This window comes from Elgaria multicarinata, chromosome 7 (assembly GCF_023053635.1).
Source record: "Elgaria multicarinata webbii isolate HBS135686 ecotype San Diego chromosome 7, rElgMul1.1.pri, whole genome shotgun sequence".
NCBI lineage: Eukaryota > Metazoa > Chordata > Lepidosauria > Squamata > Anguidae > Elgaria > Elgaria multicarinata.
The window spans coordinates 92,876,273-92,898,862 of NC_086177.1; positions in this window are offsets into that span (position 1 = coordinate 92,876,273).

A 22,590-nucleotide genomic window follows, 5' to 3' on the forward strand; every position below is an offset into this window, starting at 1 on the left:
GTAATAAACCTGTACTAATCATCCTGGAGTACTGGGTATGAAGTTTTTTTAAAAATAAATAAAATAAATAAAAAGCATTTATTTATTTATATTTATTTATTTATTTATTTATTACATTTCTCTTTTCTCCTCTGGCTTAATTTTCTTGCAATGAGTGTTTGTTTTAGCAGTTTGTTTGAGGTTTAATAGCGTCTCAGAGTGGTTTATAGACATTCATAACATTCCTGGGTCTATATATTTTACCTTTTAATCCATTTCCCTCCCCCCGCACTATCCAGTTTGAAAAATAGACAAATATTCTCTTATTACTATGGGATAGCATGCCACATTGAACTGATCTTGGTACCTTTATTAAATTCTCAATCTTTCTTGTTGTAAAAAAAGGGTGGGGGAAGAGGGGGGAAATCTTTCTTTATGAATCTAAGAATTATCAACAGGATTAAACCATAAGGGCCATTTTCAGAACAATGTATCTGTCAATGGAGCCCACAACGGCTGCAGCTTGAGAAGGTCTCATGAAATATTCATTTACAAGCATGAGCAAGGGAAGCAGATTGCATTTTCTTCCATTACAGCAATGTGAAGGTGATGAATGGGCCAAGCACAGTCTCATCCAAAGCCCATGACTTTGGCTAAGACTAGCATTTTATATTTGCTTCTTTTCTCACCTCACTTCTAAGCTTCTTCTTCTTTTTAATTCCGTAATGATGGCACGCCTAACGTCATTCTGTTTCTCACTGACTCACTCACATGTGCACACAGACACACAACACAGTCAGGGCCCAAACCTGGGGCCACACCCTGAAATGAGGCCTGAAAGAGCCCGATTTCTCACACTCTCAGGCCATAGCTATACCTAAGGTTTATCCCTGGATCGTTCAGGGGTCAAACCTGTTCATCTAGGTGACACATAGGGGATCCAGTGCTCAGGCAAGGTGAACCCTGGATGATCCCAGGATAAACCTTAGGTCTAGCTGTGGCCTCAATCTCTCTTCCTCACTCACACAGGCACACACAGAGTCAAGCCTCAAACCTATGACCCTCCATGAAATTAGGCCTTCAGGGTATGCAAAAACTGGAGGACCATAATCTCTCTCTCTTGCATGCGTGTGCGGACCCACACACACGAAGATAAAATTAGGCATTCAAGGTAAACAGTCAGGCCCCATGGCAGAAACTGAATTTATCTCATCAGGTTGAATAACAACATAAAAAGGTTCCTGCTGGAACAGGACAGACAAGCCTATCTAACTTAGAGCTCCATCAGATGAGTGTTTCATTGCACAGATTTTCGCTGGTCCCTCTCACAATGTTGTTTGCCTCCTGCCCTTTCTAGCCTCCTTTGCATGACAAAAAAAGCCACCTGTAAATCCGTATTATTTTTAAAGATGGAAGTTGCCACTATCTCCTGCTGTGTGCAGGAGAAGCAATGCAATAAAAGTGGACCCTGAATTAGGGTGACCATATGAAAAGGAGCGCAGGGCTCTTGTATCTTTAACAGTTGCATAAAAAGGGAGATTTCAGAAGGTTTCATTTGTATGCATGAAGCACCTGTTGAAATTCTCTCTTCATCCCCACAGTTAGAGCTGCAGGAACCCTGCTCAGTGCTCTATTGACCAGATAAAAAAGAGGACAGGGCTCCTGTAGCTTTAACGGTGGTAATGAAGAGGGAATTTTGCCAGGTGCTGCCTGCATACAAATGACACCTGCTGAAAGCTACAGGAGCCCTGTCCTCTTTTTTATCTGGTCAATAGAGCACTGGGCAGGGTTCCTGCAGCTCTAACTGTGGGGATGAAGAGAGAATTTCAACTGTTAAAGATACAGTAGCCCTGCTCTCCTTTTCATATGGTCACCCTAATTCAGGGTCCATCTTTATGGGATGGTGTAAAAGCCGGAACGGAACGGAACAGGCCGGAACAGCCCCATTATATTAAAAAACCATACCAAAAACAGTGGCATGTGTTAGCAACACTTGAGAACAATATTTTAGGACTAAAACCATACCAATATTATATCACTATTAACCCCAGAACTCCCAAAACGATGTCCGGAACAGAATGGGATGGCCGGAACGGCCACTAGGGAACGAGCGATATCAACCAAACTCACCAGACATGCATAACTAAATGGCAGGGATGCAATAAGCCCCAAAAGTTGCCCCGAAACCACGTTCAGACACCCGTTCCGGGCAAAAACGTGTATTGGGCAAAATAGGCCGTAACGGCAGCTTCCCAACGAGGTAAGTGAACCAAACTCACCAGATGCACATGACAAGGTGGGACAAATATAGAAAGCTCCAAAAGTTACCCCGAAACCACGTTCAGATACCCGTTCCAGGCAAAAACGCGTATTGCGCAAAACGGGCCGTAACGGCAGCTTCCCAATGGGGTAAGTGAACCAAACGCACCAGATGCACATGACAAGGTGGGACAAATATAGAAAGCTCCAAAAGTTGCCCCCAAACCACGTTCAGGTAACCGTTCCGGGCAAAACGCGTATTGCGCAAAACGGGCTGTAACGGCAGCTTCCCAATGAGGTAAGTGAACCAAACTCACCAGATGCGCATGACAAGGTGGGACAAATATAGAAAGCTCCAAAAGTTGCCCCGAAACCACGTTCAGATACCCGTTCCGGGCAAAAACGCGTATTGCGCAAAACGGGCCGTAACGGCAGCTTCCCAACTAGGAAAGTCAACCAAACTCACCAGATGCACATGACAAGGTGGGACAAATATAGAAAGCTCCAAAAGTTACCCCGAAACCACGTTCAGATACCCGTTCCAGGCAAAAACGCGTATTGCGCAAAACGGGCCGTAACGGCAGCTTCCCAATGAGGTAAGTGAACCAAACGCACCAGATGCACATGACAAGGTGGGACAAATATAGAAAGCTCCAAAAGTTGCCCCAAAACCACGTTCAGATACCCGTTCCGGCCAAAAACGCGTATTGCGCAAAATGGGCTGTAAAAGCAGCTTCCCAATGAGGAAAGTCAACCAAACACACCAGATGCACATGACAAGGTGGGACAAATATAGAAAGCTCCAAAAGTTGCCCCCAAACCACATTCAGATACCCGTTCCGGGCAAAAACGCGTATTGCGCAAAACGGGCCGTAACGGCAGCTTCCCAATGAGGTAAGTGAACCAAACTCACCAGTTGCACATGACTAGGTGGGACAAATATAGAAAGCTCCAAAAGTTGCCCCCAAACCACGTTCAGATACCCATTCCGGGCAAAAACGCGTATTGCACAAAACGGGCTGTAACGGCAGCTTCCCAATGAGGTAAGTCAACCAAACTTTTTGTATGTCTCTTTGCACATGTGCTATGCAGTGGCTCACCTGTCCCTTTCCCAGCAGACATGGTGCCTGTACGGCAGTGGATTGCAAACGAACTTTTCAAGCACAAATCATTTCTTCCACAGCTAAGTTTAATGCAGAGACAGCAGCAGAGAATGAAGAAGTAAATAAATCAGAGAGAAATTAAACAATTAAATAGTCCTGTTTCTAGAAAATCACCGAAAGGAGCATTCTCTACAATCCAGTTTTTGTCTTCAGCAATGCAACAGTATTACACTTCATCTTGGTCTTTGTGCTTAATGGGTGATCAGTGCAAGAAACCCAAGGAGGACACCATGGTTCTGTGCGAGGGAGCATGTCAGGACTGGCACCATCTCTCTTGCCTTGAGATAAACCAAGCTTCTCGTGGTATATTCAAATGTCCAAAGTGTTGTGAGAAATGAATAATCTACACTGTAGGCAAACATTTATGTTAACAGGTGCTATATGTTAGCATTTACATTTACACACACACACACAGAGAGACAGAGAGAGAGAGAGAGTATATAGATATTATGTACATTGTTTTTGTTCTTACCGTTTGTGGTTATTTTTCTTGTATTCATGTTTTCATAAAGAATATGACTAAAGAAGCGTATATGTTAATAAAGCTTCAGAACATCACAGCCAATGACAATGGGTTATACTGAATCAAACAAATGGTCAACCTAGCTCCCTCTTATTCACATGGGGCTAACCTATTCAAGACACTTAACATACAATTAAAAATTGTGTGATTGGCTTTTAAAAATAAATTCCATGTTTGGGGAGGGGAGGGGTACCAGTCAAGATTGTGGAATGTGGGCATTAACGCTTTGTCTCCTGGTGTGATAAGGGTGACCGGATGACCCGGAAAACCCGGGAGACCTTTGGAAAAACGGAGATCTCCAGGGCAACCGGGACTGGCACCCAATTTCCTGGGGGAAAGGGCTGAGGGGGAAGGCCTCCATCAGCCCTGAAAGGGGTTGGGGGCCGCGTTTTTGGACTTCCTGGATGCAGCCTCCAGTACTCCCATGGCAATCCTCAAAAGACCTGGGCTTTTTTGACAGAACATTTATATCCCACCCGCCACCCAGAAGCGCGTGGTGAACTACAATGGCCTTTCCCAATTTTGTAATAACCCTGTGGGATAAGTTAGGTTGAAAGATGTGAATAGCCACAGGTCATTGTAAGCTTCATGATGGAATGAGACAGCCCAACCCCAACAATGCCATCATAGACTGATATTTCAAGCACACTACCAAACCACATGACAACTATGGGCTTCTGTAGGAAACCATCTTTGCAGAACTTCACTCTGGATTCTGAGAAAGTTTATTAAATGTTCCAGTTAGTACAATGAAAGTAGTTTATTTGATTGCATTCACACACATAGAAGTTGCCTTTCGAGACAATTTCATGACAATAGATAGTGCCTAATTTTCCTCACCCATAATTTTCTTTTCCAGCTAATTTTGGGAATATGAACTATGGCCCGGAATGGGTAACAGAACCTGACTTTCATGGAAATTTCAGAGGTTATTATATCTGTCCCATCTAGTAATGCGCTTCTGGTGAGTTTGGTTGACTTACCTCATTGGGAAGCTGCCGTTACGGCTCGTTTGGGGCAATACAGACTTTTGCCCGGAATGGGTATCTGAACCTGGCTTCGGGGCAACATTTGGAGCTTTTTATGTGTGTCCCATCTAGTAATGTGTGTCTGGTGAGTTTGGTTGACTTATTAGGGAGCTGTCGTTACGGTCCGTTTTGAGCAATATGGACTTTTGCCCAGAACGGGTATCTGGGCAAAATTTACTTATGCATGTCTGGTGAGTTTGGTTGATATCGCTCGTTCCCTAGTGGCCGTTCTGGCCATCCCATTCTGTTCCGGACATCGTTTTGGGAGTTCTGGGGTTAAATTGTTATAATATTGGTATGGTTTTAGTCTTAAAATATTGTTCTCAAGTGTTGCGAACACATGCCACTGTTTTTGGTATGGTTTTTTAATATAATGGGGCTGTTCCGGCCTGTTCCGTTCCGTTCCGGCTTTTACACCGTCCCCTCCCAAAACAACGTCCGGAACAGAATGGGATGGCCGGAACGGCCACTACTGAACGAGCGATATCAACCAAACTCACCAGTCATGCATAACTCCATGGCAGGGATGCAATAAGCCACAAAAGGTGCAAAGAAACTGCGTTCCGATAACCGTTCCGCGCAGAGCGCATATTGCGCAAAACGGACAGGGACACCAGCTTCCAAGTGAAGTATGTTAATCAAACTCACCAGACACACATTACTAGGTGAGCCTGATGTAATAAGCTCCAAAAATTGCCCCCAAACCACGTTCAGATACCCGTTCCGGGCAAAAACGTGTATTGTGCAAAATGGGCCGTAACGACAGCTTCCCAATTAGGTAAGTCAACCAAACTCATCAGATGCACATAACTAGGTGGAACAAATATAGAAAGCTCCAAAAGTTGCCCCGAAACCACGTTCAGATACCCGTTCCGGGCAAAAACGCATATTGCGCAAAATGGGCCGTAACAGCAGCTTCCCAATGAGATAAGTGAACCAAACTCACCAGATGCACATAACTAGGTGGGACAAATATAGAAAGCTCCAAAAGTTGCCCCGAAACCACGTTCAGATACCCGTTCCGGGCAAAAGTCTGTGTTGCGCAAAATGGGCCGTAACAGCAGCTTCCCAATGAGGAAAGTCAACCAAACTCACAGATGCACATAACTAGGTGGGACAAATATAGAAAGCTCCAAAAGTTGCCCCCAAACCACGTTCAGATACCCGTTCCAGGCAAAAAGCTCCAAAAATTGCAGTGTTTTTGTCCGGAACGGGTATCTGATACGTGGTTTCGGGGCAACTTTTGGAGCTTATTACATCAGGCTCACCTAGTAATGTGTGTCTGGTGAGTTTGGTTGACTCACCTCATTGGGAAGTTGCCATTACGGCCCTTTTGCGCAATATTACAGGAATCACTGTAGTGATTCCTGTTGTTAAGGCCGATGAGTAAGTTGAGCATTCCACCATTATATTTATTTAGCGGGGGGGGGAGGGGAACCTAGGACCCTAAAATGAAAAATATTTCAGGAATCTTTCTGAAACGCGGGTACTGCCAGAAAGAAATGCTGGCTTTACATTCCCTGCGCGTTTCAGGGAGATTCCTGAAATATTGAGGTCTGGGTGGGAGTTTAAAGGAGAAAAAGGGAGAGAAACTCTGTCCGTCACAATCTGCTTTGTTTTCCTCAGGGGTGGCGACTTTTTTTTTGCGCACTCGTAGCGCAAAAGGGGAAGCCTCCCGGTGGAATCCAAAAACAGGATTAAATTCCCCTATCCATCCGATTGATGGAATGGCCTTTCTTTTTTCAAAAGACCGTTGCATCAATTTTTAATTAATTTTTAAAATCCCCATGTTTCTCAATGGGGAATCTGATAAGCTCACGCATGCGCGTGAGCATCAGAATCCCCAGAGGGAAACGGAGAGCAGGGAGAGCACGACGGGCCAGGTAAGTGGGGTTAGGGGAGCTTGCCTGGAGCCGCTGCTGCATTCGTGCAGCGGCGGGCCCAGGCGTAGCGGGGGGGGAAATCGGGGGGGAAGTCGCCCCCCACCCCCCGGTTTCACCTTGTCCGTCGGCTGCAGCCCGGGGTTTCAATTGAGCGCCCGGCTGCACCCGAAAGCAAGCCGGGCGCTCACTTGAAACCCCGGGCTGCAGTCGACTTGGGCGGAGGGGGGGGAGGAGAGGGGGCCCCGCGTCGCTGGGGTGGGGGTGCGGGGGGACCTTCCCTAGCCTCACCGCAGCTCGAACTGCGGCGGCGAGGGCAGGGAAGAGCCGCGCCGCTGGTGTGTGTGTGTGTGTGAGAGAGAGAGAGAGAGAGAGAGAGATTGATTCCCTGGTCTCCGCTGCTGCCAACCGCAGCAGCGGCCGGAGGCTAGGGAGTCAATCACTCACTCACTCACTCACTCACTCACACACACACACACACACAGCCGGCTTGTAGCCGACTTGGGCGGGGGGAGAGGGGGAAGAAGAGGAAGGACTTCCCTTACCTTCCTCGTTGCTGCTCTGGTGGGGACATGGGCTTCCCTGACGGAAACGGAAGTGACGTCACTTCTGTTTCCAGCAGGGAAGCCCATTTCCCCACCAGAGCAGCAACGAGGAAGGTAAGGGAAGTCCTTCCTCTCTCACGGCGCGCGTGCGCGCGCGTGTGTGTGTGTGTGGAGTGTGTGTGGGGGTGTGTGGGGGGGGTGTTGGGGGTGTTGTGGGTGGGTGGGTGGGTAGGTGGGGTGTGTGTGGGGGGTGGAGTGTGTGTGTGTGTGGGGGGTGTGTGTGGGGGGGGTGTGGGGTGGGTGGGGTGTGGGTGGGGGTGTGGGGGGGTGTGGGGGGGATGGGGAGGTGTGTGGTGTGTGTGTGTGTGTGTGTGTGTGGAGGTGTGTGTGGGGTGGGGTGGGGTGTGGGGGGGTGGATGTGTGGGTGGGGGTGTGGGGTGTGGGGGGGGTGGGGGGGGGTGTGTGGGTGGAGGTGTGTGTGGGTGGGTGGGGTGTGTGTGTGTGTGGAGTGTGTGTGTGGGTGGGGGGTGGGGGTGGGTGGTGTGTGTGGGGGGGTGGTGTGTGTGGTGTGTGTGTGTGGGGTGTGTGTGTGGGTGGGTGGGGGGGTGGGGTGTGTGGGTGGGTGTGTGGGGTGTGTGGGTGGGGTGTGTGGGGTGTGTGGGTGTGTGTGGGTGGGGTGGGTGTGGGTGTGTGTGGGTGTGTGGGGTGTGTGTGTGGGTGTGGGTGTGGGGGGTGTGTGGGTGGGGTGGGGGTGTGGGGGTGTGTGTGTATTTATTTGCCTTACTATATATACAAATATATACAAATGGCACCTGCTGAAATCCCCTTTTCTAGGCAACTGTTAAAAATGCTGGAGCCCTGTTTTCCTTTTCATGTGGCTAGGGAGACCATATGCAAAAGAGTACAGGGTTCCTGTATCTTTAATAGTTGCATAGAAAAGGGAATTTCAGCAGGTGTCATTTGTATGCATGTAGCACCTGCTGAAGTTCCCTCTTCATCACAACATTTAAAGTCGCAGGAGCCTTGCCTCTTTTGTATCTGGTCAAGATGGCAGGGTTCCTGCAGCTTTAACTGTTGTGACGAAGAGGGAATTTCACCAGGTGCTGCATGAATACAAGTGACACCTGCTGAAATTCCCTTTTCTATGCAACTGTAAAAGAGGCAGGAGCCCTGTACTCCTTTGCATATGGTCACAAGGTGGGGCTGGTGACTCCGATGTCAGTGGGTCTATGAATCTGTGGGTATATGCATAGGATTGTAGGATTTTATGTCTAATCTTGCATAGGATTGTAGGATTTATGTACCCACAGATTCATAGCCCCACCGACAAGTGGGTTGGGGCTTACCTGGCAGCAGGGCCAGGCAGGAGGGGGTGGGGTTTCTTACCTGCTCCATCGTTGCAGTCCAACACCTTTGGAGGGCACCAGGTTGGGGAAGGGCTGCTCTAAACAAAAAAAGAAGTAGGTGGCTCTAAGTTGTTCGTCATCAGTTTTCCACAACCCCACAGTCACCTCTGCATATCCTATTCTCCATCCTGTCCTCATGGTTTATCTGCTTTGGCAGAATGAGAATTTCACTGGTACTTTCTGCCTCCTTAGGGAGGATGTGGCGTTAAGGCTGGCGAGCCTTAACTCCCAATTTCCCCGCTTTTTGGTGCTTGGTGGGAAAGTGTACGGCCTTAACGTTGTTTTATAAACCGTAGGTTTTTTGTTCATTGAATATGTTTTTGCCTGGAACGGGTTCCTGAACGTGGTTTCGTGGTTTGTTCAGTAGTGGCCGTTCCGGCCATCCCATTCTGTTCCGGGCGTTGTTTTGGGAGTTCTGGGGTTAATAGTGATATAATATTGGCATGGTTTTAGTCCTAAAATATTGTTCCCAAGTGTTGCTAACACATGCCACTGTTTTTGGTATGGTTTTTTAATATAATGGGGTCGTTCTGGCCTGTTCCGTTCCGTTCCGGCTTTTGTGTTTTTCATAATTTTCTGTATTTCGTAATTGTGTTTTTAACCTGTTGGATGTTTTTTGTGGTTTTAATTTTTGTGAACCGCTCAGAGAGCTTCAGCTACTGGGCGGTATAAAAATGTAATAAATAAATAAATAAATTACACCATCCCTTATTATTGAATCAAGCTTTGCAGAGACTTGCTGTGACAGCAAAAAAAAAAAAAAGTTCTGAAATGTTATTCCAGTCTGTTTATTTCCCCCCTAAAATCCTAGTGATACATATGAGCATAATTTACTGCTTATATGTCAAGAAAATACTTCTTCAGGTTATTTACATCACTGCTGCATGAAGCAGGCAATGGTAAATATGGCTTTTAGCGTGAGAACAGCGCCGTGATCCTAAATAGGATACATGCTTCTGCATACCATTTGCTGGGGAGCAACAGCAGAAGAGGACTATTGTATTATCATGCCCTGTTTGGGGTCTTCCTGAAGTCATTTGGTAAGGTTGGCCTCTGTGAGGAGCAAGATGCTGGGGCTCAGCAAATAGCTTAAGGAGCAGCCATGAGACTAGCTCTGTGTCACTTCTCCCACAAAAACGACTTCCGCATCCGCATGACATTAAAGCTGAGATGACATTTGTCCCATTAGAACCAGCCTTTGCTCCTTGTCCAATGTTTTTAAATGCCAGAACCAGCTAAATGGAGGAGTGCCTTTTATGTGCCTTCCTCAGATGCTGGAATGCAGTTTCCTTTCATGTTGACGGGCTTGCTTGACTGAGGGAAAATGTGCCCTGGGGACATACTAAAATGAAGGACATTGAGTGGTCATTGAAACACTTTGGTTCATTCCAAATGGTCTTAGGAAATCCTTTTAGGGACCATCTTCAAATCAACAGGCTCATAGCCCAAAGTAGGAATACACTGAAATCATGGTATATGAAATTATAGCACGTAGCTATGACAGAAAAAAAAATGCCATAAAATTAGCCAAAGTCAAAATACCTGACTTTTATAAAACATGACAGGATTTTATTTTATATACTGAGCAGGATCATGCACAGTAGTATATGCCAAACCCTTTCCTCAGATTATGGAAAAGAGACCAAATATTAGTTTGATATAGAGAAGAATGATAAAAGGAAACTTCTAAGCAGCCCATGAACTCCTCATATAGTTTGGTCTGTAATGCTAAGTGAAAAATATGAATAGAGGTTAAATTTATTTATTTATTTATTTATTTATTTATTTATTACATTTTTATACTGCCCATCAGCTGAAGCTCTCTGAGCAATGCACAATTAAAAAACATAAACTATAACAAGTATAAATTTAAATCATTAAGAAGTTAAAAAAGGCAGTATAAAACTAGCTACATTAAAAAAACAGGGAAAGCCTGTGTAAAAAAGGCATGTCTTCAGGAGGCGTTTAAAAGATGTTATGTACTACCCTCTGTGGATAATTTTATTTAAATTCAATATATTTCCCTTTTTTATTTACTTCTTTTCTTTTTCATACTTCTGGTTGACTTTCTTTTGGAAAATTATATATATATATATATATATATATATATATTCGGTCAAAAGCCTGTTATAGTAATTATTTATTGATGTTCTGAAGTGGGGGAAGAGAGAAACAAATAATTTGAATATTTCTGGGTGGGGCTTGGATCAGGTAAATTCAGTTCTGATTGGCTGGGCGTTCCCATGAGGTGGGAAAGAGCGGGAAAAGACATTTGGTGTCAGTCAGTCTGAGATTAGACAGCGAGAGGGAAGGGGTGTTCTTTGGTAGGTGAAGTTTCAGAAAGAAAACTGAGGAGAAACTCTACAGCTGAGGCTTGAATATGAAACTAAGGGTTCTGTTGAATATTCCCCTCAAATATTAAGCTATTCCTGTGGGATAACCATGGGTAGTTAGTGAAGGTCAGGTGTAGGGTGGCTGTATTATGCCAGAAAGCTGCCCTAAAAGAAGCTTATACAAGCAGGCAGAGGCAAACACCCAGATAAATGGCTCAAGCAGCCAGAAATACAATAGGAGAAGCTTTGGGATTCAGAAGAATCTTGTTATGGAGTGTATTTGGCTAAAGGTTTAGGGGGTGGTTTTTTCCTGTGGTAAAAGAAGGTTATACAAGCAGGCAGCAGCAAACGCCCATATAAATGGCATGAGCAGCCAGAAATACAATAGGAGAAGCTTTGGGATTCAGAAGAAGACTGTTATGGGGTGTATTTGGCTAAAGGTTTAGGGGTGTTTTTTCCTGAGGTAAAAGGTTATACACGCAGGCAGCAGCAAACACTCAGATAAATGGTCCAAGCCGCCAGAAATACAATATGAGAAGTTTTGAGATTCAGAAGAAGACTACTACGGGTATATTGGGCTAGAGTAAAGGTTTAGGGATTTTTTTCCTGAGGTAAACATAGTCTTTAAGAGGCTTATAATAGGGACAATGTCCTTAAGAATTATCACTGGGAGTTTTATGACTTTTTTCTTCTTTTTTTTGGCTAAACATGCATAGGATTGTTTAATAGTTCGTCATGGCTCTAGTTTTGGAGACTCTCTTATGCCAAGCCTCTTATAACAGGAAATTCTAAAGAGATTTGGTGGTGGGGGGTGGGGGAAGGGTCCACTTGTAGAACTTGGAGTTACAGTGGCAGAGAGTTCCTTAGGCCCTGAAATCTTGCCAGAAGAGGGTTAAACAAGCAGGCAGCAAAACCTCAAATAAATTGTCTAAGCAGCCAGAAATACAACAGGAGGTGCTTTGGGAGTCAAAAGAAGACTATCCAAGAGCTAGAGCAAGATGTGGGTGTATATCTAAGGTTAAGGTTTGGGAATAAGTCCTGAGGTAAAATGAGTCATTAAGGCTTATAGTTAGTAGCAACAGTGTCTCTATTCCTTAAGAATTAATACCGTCTTTTGAAAACCCCAAAGTAAATAGTAGTATTCTCTGATGCACTAAAAATCCCTTTAATCAGGAAGAAACAAAGGCTGGTAGCTGAAATTTTATATAAGATAGGAAAGTTATAACAATATAGGAAGAGGGGATATGGGTTTTTCTTATCTTGTATTCTATTATCAAGCTGTCAAATTAGCCTTACTAAATTATTGATAAATTGTTGGAAGCAAAGAAAAATAACTTAAGAGATTTTTTTTAAAGTTTAATATAGTATTAGAAAAAGCATGAGAATATATATGATTATAACTCTTTCTGCTTTAGATATGTGATATAAGATTTAAACTTTTGTTGTTGCTCTGGGTTATTACCATGAAGTTTTAAAATGAAGAATTAACGTATTCCTAGTTTAACAAGTTGTGTATTATTATTAAGACAATATAATGAGCACATATTGGTATATTGTCAAGATATTTTAACTGGTGGTTGAGCTATGAGGTATAAAACCTCCAATGTCTGAAAATGGAGCTGAATGTTTTGACACTGCTGTATTGAATTATGTGTTTACATACGTATATATGCTTTCTTCTTCTTGCAGGGAAAACAAGGTGGCTTGCATCATTGTCATTCTCCTCTTCATCTTATCTACATGGATTGAATGGAAAATCAATGCAGCTACCAAAGAAGGGCTGCCTGGAAGTTTTGATATAACAATGTGAGAGGAAAGCACTGCCTTCAAAGGGAGGGGACCCCTTATTTCCGTAGTTCGCAGTTACTGGCCAGACTCCCTTTTAAGGGGAGAGCAAAACTTATTGCTGGCCTTAACACTTATTTCCAGCCAGACTCCCCTTTAAGGAGAGAGAAGTACTTATTCCTGGACTTCACACTTTACTGGATCCAACTCACTAAGCAATATATTACACTGGCCTTGATTGCACATGTTTTTGTGTTCTGTTTCCTTCTCATTTGTTGATTAATGGTTTTTAATGCTTTATGTGTGTATGTTCTGTGTTTTAGAATTCTAAATTTTGTATACTCATTTTTAACTTAATTTTAGAATTTGTGTAAACCGCCCAGAAAGCCCTAGCTATGGGAGCGGTATAGAAGTGCAATAAATAAAAAAATAAATTGTAGATTTTCACTTCTCTGTCCCAGGATGATAGTCTACTGCACCTCTGAAATCAAGGACCAAGACTTCCCTGGCCATTTCTCTGCAGTCCATTTGCTGGATGGATTGATTAGAAAGTGAATGCAGGTGCCGAAGAAAAGATGCCTGGAAGTTTTGCTGTAAAGACTTAAGAGGAAAGCGCTGCCTTCAGAGGAAGGGGACCACTTATTGCGACCATTCACACTTTAGTAGCCAGTCTTCCCTTCAAAGGGAGAGAATTGCTTATTGCAGGCCACCACACTTTACTAGCCAGTCTTCCCTTCAAGGGGAGAGAAGTGCATATTTCAGGACACCACACTTTACTAGCCAATCCTCCCTTCAGGGGAGAGAAGTGCTTATTTCAGGACACCACACTTTGCCAGCCAGTCTTCCCTTCAAGTGGAGAGAAGTGCTTACTGCAGGACACCACACTTTACCAGCCAGTCTTCCCTTCAAGAGTAGATATGTGCAAATCGCAGTCCACCACACTTTACTAGCCAGACTTCCTTTCATGGGGAGAGAAGTACTTATTGCAGGACTCCACACTTTACTAGCCAGTCTTCCCTTCAAGGGGAGAGATATGCTTATTGCAGGACACCACACTTTACTAGCCAGTCTTCCCTTCAAGGGAAAAGAAGTACTTATTGCAGGACACCACACTTTTCTGGACAGACTTCCCTTCAAGGGAAGAGAAGTGCTTAGTTCAGGCTACCACACTTTACTGGCCAGTCTTCCCTTCAAGGGGAGAGAAATGCTTACTGCAGGACACCACACTTTACTAGCCAGTCTTCCCTTCAAGGGGAGAGAAGTGCTTATTGCAGGACACCACACTTTACTAGCCAGTCTTTCCTTCAAGGGAAGATAAATGCTTATTGCAGGACACCACACTTTACTAGCCAGTCTTCCCTTCAAGGGGAGAGAAATGCTTACTGCAGGACTCCCCGCTTTTCTGGACAGACTTCCCTTCAAAGGAAGAGAAGTACTTATTGCAGGACTGCACACTTTACTGGCCAGTATTCCCTTCAAGGGGAGAGAATTGCTTAGATCAGGCCACCAAACTTTACCAGCCAGTCTTCCCTTCAAGGGGAGAGAAGTGCTTATTGCAGGACACCACACTTTACTAGGCATTCTTCCCTTCAAGGGGAGAGAAGTGCTTATTGCAGGACACCACACTTTACTAGCCAGTCTTCCATTCAAGGGGAGAGAAATGCTTACTGCATGACACCATACTTTACTAGCCAGTCTTCCCTTCAAGGGGAGAGAAATGCTTACTGCAGGACACCACACTTTACTAGCCAGTCTTCCCTTCAAGGGGAGAGAAATGCTTATTGCAGGACACCACAGTTTACTAGCCATTCTTCCCTTCAATTGGAGAGAAATGCTTATTGCAGGACACCACACTTTACTAGCCAGTCTTCCCTTCAAGGGGAGAGAAATGCTTACTGCAGGACACCACACTTTACTAGCCAGTCTTCCCTTCAAGGGAAGAGAAATGCTTACTGCAGGACACCACACTTTACTGGCCAGTCTTCCCTTCAAGGGGAGAGAAATGCTTACTGCAGGACACCATACTTTACTAGCCAGTCTTCCCTTCAAGGGGAGAGAAATGCTTACTGCAGGACACCACACTTTACTAGCCAGTCTTCCCTTCAAGGGGAGAGAAATGCTTACTGCAGGCCACCACACTTTACTAGCCAGTCTTCCCTTCAAGGGAAGAGAAATGCTTACTGCAGGACTCCCCGCTTTTCTGGACAGACTTCCCTTCAAAGGAAGAGAAGTACTTATTGCAGGACTGCACACTTTACTGGCCAGTCTTCCCTTCAAGGGGAGATAATTGCTTAGATCAGGCCACCAAACTTTACGAGCCAGTCTTCCCTTCAAGGGGAGAGAAATGCTTACTGCAGGACACCACACTTTACTAGCCAGTCTTCCCTTCAAGGGGAGAGAAATGCTTACTGCAGGACACCACACTTTACTAGCCAGTCTTCCCTTCAAGGGGAGAGAAGTGCTTACTGCAGGACACCACACTTTACTAGCCAGTCTTCCCTTCAAGGGGAGAGAAATGCTTACTGCAGGACACCACACTTTACTAGCCAGTCTTCCCTTCAAGGGGAAAGAAATGCTTACTGCAGGACACCACACTTTACTAGCCATTCTTCTCTTCAAGGGGAGAGAAGTGCTTATTGCAGGACACCACACTTTACTAGGCATTCTTCCCTTCAAGGGGAGAGAAGTGCTTATTGCAGGACACCACACTTTACTAGCCAGTCTTCCCTTCAAGGGGAGAGAAATGCTTACTGCAGGACACCATACTTTACTAGCCAGTCTTTCCTTCAAGGGGAGAGAAATGCTTACTGCAGGACACCACACTTTACTAGCCAGTCTTCCCTTCAAGGGGAGAGAAATGCTTACTGCAGGACACCACACTTTACTAGCCAGTCTTCCCTTCAAGGGAAGAGAAATGCTTACTGCAGGACACCACACTTTACTAGCCAGTCTTCCCTTCAAGGGGAGAGAAATGCTTACTGCAGGACACCACACTTTACTAGCCAGTCTTCCCTTCAAGGGGAGAGAAATGCTTACTGCAGGCCACCACACTTTACTAGCCAGTCTTCCCTTCAAGGGAAGAGAAATGCTTACTGCAGGACACCACACTTTACTAGCCAGACTTCCCTTCAAGGGGAGAGAAATGCTTATTGCAGGACACCACACTTTACTAGCCAGTCTTCCCTTCAAGGGGAGAGAAATGCTTACTGCAGGACACCACAATTTACTAGCCAGTCTTCCCTTCAAGGGGAGAGAAATGCTTACTGCAGGACACCACACTTTACTAGCCAGTCTTCCCTTCAAGGGGAGAGAAATGCTTATTGCAGGACACCACACTTTACTAGCCAGTCTTCCCTTCAAGGGGAGAGAAATGCTTACTGCAGGACACCACACTTTACTAGCCAGTCTTCCCTTCAAGGGGAGAGAAATGCTTACTGCAGGACACCACAGTTTACTAGCCATTCTTCCCTTCAAGGGGAGAGAAATGCTTATTGCAGGACACCACACTTTATTAGCCAGTCTTCCCTTCAAGGGGAGAGAAATGCTTACTGCAGGACTCCCCGCTTTTCTGGACAGACTTCCTTTCAAAGGAAGAGAAGTACTTATTGCAGGACTGCACACTTTACTGGCCAGTCTTCCCTTCAAGGGGAGAGAATTGCTTAGATCAGGCCACCAAACTTTACCAGCCAGTCTTCCCTTCAATGGGAGAGAAGTGCTTATTGCAGGACACCACACTTTACTATCCAGACTTCCCCTCAAAGGCAGAGAAGTGCTTATTTCAGGAGACCACACTTTACCAGCCAGTCTTCCCTTCAAGGGGAGAGAAGGGTTTATTGCAGGACACCACACTTTTCTGGACAGACTTCCCTTCAACGGAAGAGAAGTGCTTATTTTAGGCCACCACTCTTTACTGGCCAGTGTCCCCCCTCACTCCCCTTTATGTGGTGGGCTTTGCTTTTTAACGCTTCCAAGGAAAGCGAGGCATCTTACATCGTCGTCTTCCTCTCCAGTTGATCCTCAAAAAAAATCCTTTAAGGTAAGTCAGTCCAGCTCTCTAAGCAATATATTACACTGGCTTTGATTTCACTTGTTTTTGTGCTTTTACCTTTCATTTGTTGATTTACAGTTTTTAATTCTTTATGTGGGTATGTTCTGTGTTTTAGAATTTATATTTTGTATACTCGTTTTTACCTTAATTTTAGAATTTCTGTAAACCGCCCAGGGAGCCCTTGCTATGGGAGCAGTATATAAGTGCAATAAATTAAAAAATAAAATGTAGATTTTCACTCCTCTGTCCCAGGATGATGGTGTGCTGCACCTCTGAAATCAAGGACCAAGACTTCCCTGGCCATTTCTCTGCAGTCCACTTGCTGGATGGATTGAATAGAAAGTGAATGCAGGTGTTGAAGAAGGGATGCCCGGAAGTTCTGCTGTAAAGACGAAAGAGGAAAGCACGAAAGAGGAAAAGAAGTACTTATTGCAGGACTCCACACTTTTCTGGACAGACTTAACTTCAAGGGAAGAGAAGTATTCATTGCAGGACTCCACACTTTACTGGCCAGTCTTCCCTTCAAGGGGAGAGAAGTGCTTATTGCAGGACACCACACTTTACTAGCCAGTCTTCCCTTCAAGGGGAGAGAAATGCTTACTGCATTTCTTCTTCCCTTCAAGGGGAGAGAAATGCTTATTGCAGGACACCACACTTTACTAGCCAGTCTTCCCTTCAAGGGGAGAGAAATGCTTACTGCAGGACACCACACTTTACTAGCCAGTCTTCCCTTCAAGGGGAGAGAAATGCTTACTGCAGGACACCACAGTTTACTAGCCATTCTTCCCTTCAAGGGGAGAGAAATGCTTATTGCAGGACACCACACTTTATTAGCCAGTCTTCCCTTCAAGGGGAGAGAAATGCTTACTGCAGGACTCCCCGCTTTTCTGGACAGACTTCCTTTCAAAGGAAGAGAAGTACTTATTGCAGGACTGCACACTTTACTGGCCAGTCTTCCCTTCAAGGGGAGAGAAATGCTTACTGCAGGACACCACACTTTACTAGCCAGTCTTCCCTTCAAGGGGAGAGAAATGCTTACTGCAGGCCACCACACTTTACTACCAGTCTTCCCTTCAAGGGAAGAGAAATGCTTACTGCAGGACACCACACTTTACCAGCCAGTCTTCCCTTCAAGGGGAGAGAAATGCTTACTGCAGGCCACCACACTTTACTAGCCAGTCTTCCCTTCAAGGGAAGAGAAATGCTTACTGCAGGCCACCACACTTTACTACCAGTCTTCCCTTCAAGGGAAGAGAAATGCTTACTGCAGGACACCACACTTTACTAGCCAGTCTTCCCTTCAAGGGGAGAGAAATGCTTACTGCAGGCCACCACACTTTACTAGCCAGTCTTCCCTTCAAGGGGAGAGAAATGCTTACTGCAGGCCACCACACTTTACTACCAGTCTTCCCTTCAAGGGAAGAGAAATGCTTACTGCAGGACACCACACTTTACTAGCCAGTCTTCCCTTCAAGGGGAGAGAAATGCTTACTGCAGGCCACCACACTTTACTAGCCAGTCTCCCCTTCAAAGGAAGAGAAGTACTTATTGCAGGACTGCACACTTTACTGGCCAGTCTTCCCTTCAAGGGGAGAGAAGTGCTTATTGCAGGACACCACACTTTATTAGCCAGTCTTCCCTTCAAAGGGAGAGAAATGCTTATTGCAGGACACCACACTTTACTAGGCATTCTTCCCTTCAAGGGTGGTGAAGTGCTTATTGCAGGACACCACACTTTACTGGCCAGTCTTCCCTTCAAGGGGAGAGAAGTGCTTATTGCAGGACACCACACTTTACTAGGCATTCTTCCCTTCAAGGGGAGAGAAGTGCTTATTGCAGGACACCACACTTTACTGGCCAGTCTTCCCTTCAAGGGGAGAGAATTGCTTAGTTCCGGCCACCAAACTTTACTGTCCAGTCTTCCCTTCAAGGGAAAAGAAGTACTTATTGCAGGACTCCACACTTTTCTGGACAGACTTAACTTCAAGGGAAGAGAAGTATTCATTGCAGGACTCCACACTTTACTGGCCAGTCTTCCCTTCAAGGGGAGAGAAGTGCTTATTGCAGGACACCACACTTTACTAGCCAGTCTTCCCTTCAAGGGGAGAGAAATGCTTACTGCAGGACACCACACTTTACTAGGCATTCTTCCCTTCAAGGGGAGAGAAGTGCTTATTGCAGGACACCACACTTTACTGGCCAGTCTTCCCTTCAAGGGGAGAGAAGTGCTTATTGCAGGACACCACACTTTACTAGGCATTCTTCCCTTCAAGGGGAGAGAAGTGCTTATTGCAGGACAACACACTTTACTGGCCAGTCTTCCCTTCAAGGGGAGAGAAGTGCTTATTTCAGGACACCACACTTTACTAGCCAGTCTTCCCTTCAAGGGGAGAGAAATGCTTACTGCAAGACACCACACTACTATCCAGTCTTCCCTTCAAGGGGAGAGAAATGCTTATTGCAGGACACCACACTTTACTAGCCAGTCTTCCCTTCAAGGGGAGAGAATTGCTTAGTTCCGGCCACCAAACTTTACTGTCCAGTCTTCCCTTCAAGGGAAAAGAAGTACTTATTGCAGGACTCCACACTTTTCTGGACAGACTTAACTTCAAGGGAAGAGAAGTATTCATTGCAGGACTCCACACTTTACTGGCCAGTCTTCCCTTCAAGGGGAGAGAAGTGCTTATTGCAGGACACCACACTTTACTAGCCAGTCTTCCCTTCAACGGGAGAGAAATGCTTACTGCAGGACACCACACTTTACTAGGCATTCTTCCCTTCAAGGGGAGAGAAGTGCTTATTGCAGGACACCACACTTTACTAGCCAGTCTTCCCTTCAAGGGGAGAGAAATGCTTACTGCAGGACACCACACTTTACTAGGCATTCTTCCCTTCAAGGGGAGAGAAGTGCTTATTGCAGGACACCACACTTTACTGGCCAGTCTTCCCTTCAAGGGGAGAGAAGTGCTTATTGCAGGACACCACACTTTACTAGGCATTCTTCCCTTCAAGGGGAGAGAAGTGCTCATTGCAGGACACCACACTTTACTGGCCAGTCTTCCCTTCAAGGGGAGAGAAGTGCTTATTGCAGGACACCAAACTTTACTATCCAGTCTTCCCTTCAAGGGGAGAGAAATGCTTATTGCAGGACACCACACTTTACTAGCCAGTCTTCCCTTCAAGGGGAGAGAAATGCTTACTGCAGGACACCACACTTTACTAGCCATTCTTCCCTTCAAGGGGAGAGAAATGCTTATTGCAGGACACCACACTTTACTAGCCAGTCTTCCCTTCAAGGGGAGAGAAATGCTTACTGCAGGACTCCCCGCTTTTCTGGACAGACTTCCCTTCAAAGGAAGAGAAGTACTTATTGCAGGACTTCACACTTTACTGGCCAGTCTTCCCTTCAAGGGGATAGAAATGCTTACTGCAGGACACCACACTTTACTAGCCAGTCTTCCCTTCAAGGGGAGAGAAATGCTTATTGCAGGACACCACACTTTACTAGCCAGTCTTCCCTTCAAGGGGAGAGAAATGCTTACTGCAGGACTCCCCGCTTTTCTGGACAGACTTCCCTTCAAAGGAAGAGAATTACTTATTGCAGGACTGCACACTTTACTGGCCAGTCTTCCCTTCAAGGGGAGAGAAATGCTTACTGCAGGACACCACACTTTACTAGCCAGTCTTCCCTTCAAGGGGAGAGAAATGCTTACTGCAGGCCACCACACTTTACTAGCCAGTCTTCCCTTCAAGGGAAGAGAAATGCTTACTGCAGGACACCACACTTTACTAGCCAGTCTCCCCTTCAAAGGAAGAGAAGTACTTAATGCAGGACTGCACACTTTACTGGCCAGTCTTCCCTTCAAGGGGAGAGAAGTGCTTATTGCAGGACACCACACTTTACTAGGCATTCTTCCCTTCAAGGGGAGAGAAGTGCTTATTGCAGGACACCACACTTTATTAGCCAGTCTTCCCTTCAAAGGGAGAGAAATGCTTATTGCAGGACACCACACTTTACTAGGCATTCTTCCCTTCAAGGGTGGTGAAGTGCTTATTGCAGGACACCACACTTTACTGGCCAGTCTTCCCTTCAAGGGGAGAGAAGTGCTTATTGCAGGACACCACACTTTACTAGGCATTCTTCCCTTCAAGGGGAGAGAAGTGCTTATTGCAGGACACCACACTTTACTGGCCAGTCTTCCCTTCAAGGGGAGAGAATTGCTTAGTTCTGGCCACCAAACTTTACTGTCCAGTCTTCCCTTCAAGGGAAAAGAAGTACTTATTGCAGGACTCCACACTTTTCTGGACAGACTTAACTTCAAGGGAAGAGAAGTATTCATTGCAGGACTCCACACTTTACTGGCCAGTCTTCCCTTCAAGGGGAGAGAAGTGCTTATTGCAGGACACCACACTTTACTAGCCAGTCTTCCCTTCAAGGGGAGAGAAGTGCTTATTGCAGGACACCACACTTTACTAGGCATTCTTCCCTTCAAGGGGAGAGAAGTGCTTATTGCAGGACAACACACTTTACTGGCCAGTCTTCCCTTCAAGGGGAGAGAAGTGCTTATTGCAGGACACCACACTTTACTAGCCAGTCTTCCCTTCAAGGGGAGAGAAATGCTTACTGCAAGACACCACACTACTATCCAGTCTTCCCTTCAAGGGGAGAGAAATGCTTATTGCAGGACACCACACTTTACTAGCCAGTCTTCCCTTCAAGGGGAGAGAATTGCTTAGTTCCGGCCACCAAACTTTACTGTCCAGTCTTCCCTTCAAGGGAAAAGAAGTACTTATTGCAGGACTCCACACTTTTCTGGACAGACTTAACTTCAAGGGAAGAGAAGTATTCATTGCAGGACTCCACACTTTACTGGCCAGTCTTCCCTTCAAGGGGAGAGAAGTGCTTATTGCAGGACACCACACTTTACTAGCCAGTCTTCCCTTCAAGGGGAGAGAAATGCTTACTGCAGGACACCACACTTTACTAGGCATTCTTCCCTTCAAGGGGAGAGAAGTGCTTATTGCAGGACACCACACTTTACTGGCATTCTTCCCTTCAAGGGGAGAGAAGTGCTTATTGCAGGACACCACACTTTACTGGCCAGTCTTCCCTTCAAGGGGAGAGAAGTGCTTATTGCAGGACACCACACTTTACTAGGCATTCTTCCCTTCAAGGGGAGAGAAGTGCTTATTGCAGGACAACACACTTTACTGGCCAGTCTTCCCTTCAAGGGGAGAGAAGTGCTTATTGCAGGACACCACACTTTACTAGCCAGTCTTCCCTTCAAGGGGAGAGAAATGCTTACTGCAAGACACCACACTACTATCCAGTCTTCCCTTCAAGGGGAGAGAAATGCTTATTGCAGGACACCACACTTTACTAGCCAGTCTTCCCTTCAAGGGGAGAGAAATGCTTACTGCAGGACACCACACTTTACTAGCCAGTCTTCCCTTCAAGGGAAGAGAAATGCTTACTGCAGGACACCACACTTTACTAGCCAGTCTTCCCTTCAAGGGGAGAGAAATGCTTACTGCAGGACACCACACTTTACTAGCCAGTCTTCCCTTCAAGGGGAGAGAAATGCTTACTGCAGGACACCACACTTTACTAGCCAGTCTTCCCTTCAAGGGGAGAGAAATG